Raw genomic sequence first — 6,005 nt, 5'->3', positions numbered from 1 at the left:
GGCAGGGGAGAAATGTCTCTCTTTGATGATTTGCAGCTGTTGAAGATTTCTAGTAACTAGCTTGACATAGAAATGTGGGGATGTTTCTCAAGAAATATCAGCTTAGAGGGCTGGGGTTGTGGCTCAGTGGTAAAGTGCTCGCCTAGCATGCAGAAGGCACTGGGTTCCATCTTCAGCACCACATAAGTGTAAAATGAAGATATTGTGTCCACCTAAAACTAAGAAATAAACATTTTTTTTAAAAAAAAGAAATATCAGCTTAGGGTTTAATTCTGCTAATTCTGGGTATTCTTAGATGACCCCTAAAGCTCAAGTGTTGAAGAGTTGGTCCCCAATGCAGCAGTGTTCAAAGATGGGGGTCTTTGAGAACAGATTAAATCACAAGGACTCTGACTTCAACAATGCATTCATTTATTTATGGTTCAGAGTTTACTGGGTTTTGAGTGAGAGGCTTTGTTATAAAAGCAAATTCTCCTTTGCTTCCTAGGCACCACGAGGTCAATAGCTTTGGTCTACCACATGCTCCCTCAGTGATGTTCTGCCTCACTATAGGCCTAAAAGCAACAGAATCAGCTAATCATAGAATGAAACCTCTGAAACTATAACCCAAATATAAATATTTTCTCTTTTCTAGTTGTATATCTTAAGTATTTTGTCAGTGACACAAAGCTGATCAACAAACTGAATTCCAATCTTTTCCTTGGACATATTACCACAAATCAGTTTGGATAATCACTTTGGCAGACACTGAGACTGACTGGGGCAGGATAGGTGTTCAATAAAATTTATTGCATATTTAGTTGAATGAATGGAAGGTTTACTGCATCAGTTCCAGCTGTGATTTGCATAGAACAGGGACCAACTCTAGTTATACAAAGCAAATAGAGAAATTCCTGGAAGGGTATCAGGAGTTCATAGAATTAAGGCAGTTATCTGGATTGTGGCAGATTGCAGAATCAAGGCAGTTCCAGGGAGCTGGCACAAATCCACAGGTTCATGAATAATCTGTTCCTAGAATTGCCATTAGCCCCACCTCCAGCATCCCTTCTGATCCAGGATTCAAATTCCTGGGACTTCAATGGTCTAAATTACCTGTTTGAAATAATTAACCCAAAGGAGATAAAAGAAGGGTCTTCAACTCCCAAGATGGGAGGCGGCAATGGAAGACACATACTAAGAATTGTTCCAATAAAGCCTTCACACAATAAGAAAAATTTCAAAAAAGAATATGGTGGTAATAGAAGAGGGGAATTAGATATTGCACTGTGAAGAAAGACAAATGTCATTCACATTGATATTAAAAGAGAGATGGGCTGGGTGGGGGGGGGGCGGCGGTTACTGGTAAAGGAGGAAATATAAGTGTGTAGTTTCAGAAGAAGAAAAAAGTGACCATCACAGTCCTCATGTAGCTGGCCAGACAGCTACAAGAACCTGGACAATGGGGTACAGAAAATAAGTATTTCATGGAGTTCCCAGGCTAACATAGGAGCTGAACAAATATTTGCTCATTGAATTCACAAGAAAATGGAAACCTAAAACATGCTATTTAGATACAAGGAACTGATTTTCCTTCTGTTAGCTCAGTGGGGAATGTGTCCCCATAGACAGTGACTCATCCTTAGAACCAGTTGAGACTTCCCATTTACTCTTAGGCCCTTATCAAAGATACTGAGTTATCTTTTGCCTTCTGTGTCAGAAGTATGGGGTCTCCATGAAGTTAGTCTTGGGCTTTCCCAGACTTCAGCTACACTGGAATGACTGCTTGCATGCTCCCAAGAGACATGATTCTCTTTCTGGGTTTTCAGATAAAGAATCAGCCCTTAACCAGGTGAATGAGAAGTAAAACTCTATTTATACATGTTGTGTCAAAATGCATTCTACTGTCATGTAGAATAGAACAATTAAAAAAAAATAATCAGCCGTTAATTCCTGGCAATTATTTATCTCTTTTTCTATAAGAATCTCTTTTCTAGCCAATCGCAGTGGTGCACAGCCAGTAATCCCAGTGGCTCGGGAGTCTGAGACAGGAGGATCGTGAGTTCAAAGCCAGCCTCAGCAATGGCGAGGTGCTAAGCAACTCGTGAGACCCTGTGTCTAAAGAAAATACAAAAAAGGGCTGGAATGTGACTCTGCGGTCAAGTGCCCTGAGTTCAATCCACAGACCCCCTCAAAAAAAGAATCTTCTCTGCTGCACGCTGCCCAGTCATCTGGCCCAGCTGACCGTGACCTGTGGACTCTCTGACAGAAGAGTCACCTGGCCCTCGAATGCACCATGTCTTGTTCCTCCAGCGTTGACACTATGAAGAAGGTGGTTCAGCAGCTCTGGCTGGAGGCCGGACTCAACCACATGAAGGTTTCCCAGGCAGTTGCTGACTTGAAAAAATTTTGTCTGCAGAATGCTCACCATGATCCCCTACTGACTGGAGTATCTTCATGTACAAGTTCCTTCAGACCCCAGAAAGTCTATTCCTTTTTGTAGTCATCTTTCTGAGGTTTCCCAAACCCACTGCTCAAGAACCAGTGAATATTCAAGAGAGCTTAATTTGAAGCCTGTACAAAAAATTTCCCTGTAACACATGTACCAAAATACAATCTTCTACTTTTGTCAATCCTTAACATCTACCTCTCTGAATTTTCATGAATTTCTATTTCACAATGGTAATTATTTTATATACACTGGCAGCAACATACAATAAAATATTTATTTATTTTTTAGTACCGGGGATTGAACCCAAGGGCATTCAACCACTGAGCCACATCCCCAGCCCTATTTTGTGTTTTTATTTAGAGACAGGATCTCACTGAGTTGTTTAGTGCCTTGCTTTTGCTGAGGCTGGCTTTGAACTCTCGTTCTCCTGTCTCAGTCTCCCCGGCTGCTAGGATTACAGGCACGTGCCACTACACCTGGCTCAAAATACTTGGTATTAAAAAGAAAAAAAAAAAAAACAAAAAAAACTTTCTTCTTCCTCTTGCAGAGAAGCCACATAACCCAGATATTGAATCCTGGTGTACTATAATTCTGAATTTCAATCTTAGGTCTTTCCCATATTTGCTGGTTGTCTCATCTTGTTGAATATGACCAGAGCCAGTTCATTACTCTGCGAAACTCCTGTCCTACAGGAATTTTGAGTGAAAATATACTTAAAGTTCCAGACACATAAAATACTGGATTTCTCATGATACCCAGCCATTAGGTCATGTCCAAAAGATAGACCTATTAAAAATAATGCTCAAGGGCTGGGGATGTACCTCAGTGATAAATTGGTTGCTTGCATGAGGCCCTGGGTTCAATTCCCAGCATTTAAAACAAAAGAAAAGTTCAAGATACCACCTCCCCTCACTCCAAAAGAATATGTTAGACAGGTGTGGTGCCACCTGTGATCCCAGTGGCTTTGGAGGATGAGGCAGGAGAACTGTGGGTTCAAAGCCAGCCTTAGCAACTTAGTGAGGCCTTAAGAAACTCAGTGAGACTCTATCTCTAAATAAAATACAAAAACATGCTGGGGATGTTGCTCAGTGGCTAAGCACCCCTGGGTTCAATTCCCAGTACCAAAAAAAAAAAAAAGAAGAATATGTTAGCTGGAACATGAGACTGATCAAATTATGTGCATGCAAGGATATGGTATAATGAATCCCAGTATTATGTAAAATTTTACTAATAAAAATAAATAAATAGATTGCAATTTTTTACTTGGGGGAAAAAAAGCAATGTATTTTCTTATCAACAACCCCAGAGTAAATCTGTAAATCAGATGGCTGGCATCATAAGTGTATCTGGTGGGTACAAATAATCATTTTCTAGAAACCCATTATTTTGTCAAAAAGCAACATTTCATTAGGTACTATCAGAGCTTGAATAAAATTTCCCAGTAAAATCTCTCCATTCTGGTCCAACGGTGTCATTCAGTGATGGAGCAATTGCCTAGCTCATGTGAGGCTCTGGATTTGATCCACAGCACAGGGATCCCCCAAATCCTTTAAAGAAACAAGTGGTTCGGTACACAAAGATGTTTGTTAGATAGAAGGATGGTCACCACAGTGTAAAGGTAATGTGTAAAGCTTGAAATTACTACAGAGAATTAAATAAATTATAATATAAATTATAATAATTTGTTATAGATTTTTATGTATCCGTCGTTAAGAGATTCTGCAGAAATATATTTACTCACAAGTGGCTTTCTGAGGTAGTAGCATGCAGTGAGAGTGGTCTGTCAGAGATTCCACCACGGGTATGGTCAGGCCAAAAGCACAGAAGGCAATGGTGCAGCCCATCACCCTCTTCTTCAGATGCTTGCAAAATAAGTGCCAATTTTAGGGGTGGTTCTATAAGCAAATGAATATAATGATAAGAGCTGTATCATTGGTTTTGATGAGTACATGAGCATTGTATCAGATGATGAGAACAGATTTATTTTAAAACAGTCAAGAAAACAACTGGGTTGGATCATACTTAAAGAAGATAATATTGGGCTGGGTACAGTGGCGCCTGCCTGTAATCCCTGCAGCTTGGGAGGCTAAGACAGGAGGATCTCAGATTCAAAGCCAGCCTCAGTAAAATCAAGGTGCTAAGCAACTCAGTGAGACCCTGTCTCTAAAATAAAATACCAAATAGGTCTGGGGATATGGGCTCAGTGGTCAAGTGTCATGAGTTCAATCCCCAGTACCCCCCCAGCCAGAAAAAGAGATAATATTATTCTGTCACAAAGTGCCTCCAACTAGAAATGATAACTGAAAGGCTGGGACTGTAGCTCAGTGGTAGAGCACCCGAATCACACATGTGAGGCACTGGGTTTGATCCTCAGTACCTCATAAAAATAAATAAAGACAGTGGGTCCAACTACAACTAAATATATATATATATATATATATATATATATATATATATATATATATATATATACACACACATATATTTGGGGGAAACATTTTTTTCATATAGTTTTTGTTACCTTTTTGATATTATCAGATGACAATGCTGTGGGGTTGATTTTATTTTAAAAAGTTCTGGGCCAGGACAGTGGCACATGCCTAAATTCAGGAGGCTGAGACAAGACTATCACAAGTTGAAGGCTAGCCTTAGCAACTTAATAAAAAGTAAAAAGAAATGATCATTGCATCCTTTTTGCCTTGATATTAGCCTCTTCAAGGACCCCATTTTTTGGTACAGGGGATTGAAATAGGGGCTTTCACATGCTAGGCAAGTGCTCTACTAAGGAGCACCATACCCAGCCAATCCCCCTTGATTTTAGACAGGGTCCACCTGAGTTGCCCAAGCTGGCATCAAATTTGCCATCTTCCTGCCTCAGCCTTTTGCGTAGTGGGGATGAGGAGACATGTCCTGCAATGACTGGCTGAGACTAGATTTTTCAAGAAACTTTTTCTCAAGGATATCTCTTAAGAAGATACAGGAACAAAACTGTGTCCAGAAAAACAATTTAAAATGTATATTGAAGGCATGTCTCCCACATGAGCTTTTGGAGGACACACAATATCAAACCATGATACACTGGGTAGAGGATTATAGGCTGGTGGGTTTTCCTTTCAACACTTCAAAATTTCACTCAACTCTCTTTCTCTAGCACATTTTAGGAGAAGTCCACTAAGATTCTTATCTTGGCTCCTGTATGAGTAAGATGATTTCTTTAAATACCATCTCTTTGGCTTTGATTTTCAGCAATTTGAAAGATGGTAGGTGTAGATTTTGGGTATTTGCCTTGTTTGATGTTCTCAGAACTCCCTGTATCTATTACTTCATAAAAGTTTTCTGTCATTATTACTCGAAGTCTTTCCTCAACTCTCTTCTATTTTGCTTCTCCTCCTCCTATTCCAACTGCACGTGTGTTTATCTTTTGAAATTGCCCCGTTGTTCTTAAATTTTCTGTTTCAATTTTTCTTTTCTCTTTGCAATTTTGCCTGAGAAATTTCTTCTGACCTATCTGCAAGTTCACTAATATTCTCCCCAGTCATGTCCAGGGTACTAGTGAGCCCATCAAAGGTGTTAAGCA

At 39.8% G+C, this 6,005-nt stretch overlaps 1 pseudogene; it reads left to right on the top strand.

Annotated features, from left to right (window-relative positions):
• The first annotated feature begins 2,272 nt into the window (after positions 1-2,272).
• Positions 2,273-2,479, top strand: LOC143640388 (guanine nucleotide-binding protein G(I)/G(S)/G(O) subunit gamma-5 pseudogene; annotated as a pseudogene).
• Positions 2,480-6,005: the final 3,526 nt, after the last annotated feature.

Source organism: Callospermophilus lateralis, unplaced genomic scaffold, assembly GCF_048772815.1.
Source record: "Callospermophilus lateralis isolate mCalLat2 unplaced genomic scaffold, mCalLat2.hap1 Scaffold_210, whole genome shotgun sequence".
NCBI lineage: Eukaryota > Metazoa > Chordata > Mammalia > Rodentia > Sciuridae > Callospermophilus > Callospermophilus lateralis.
The sequence above is the reverse complement of the archived record's forward strand: the minus strand, read 5'-3'. Positions and strand labels throughout refer to the sequence as shown.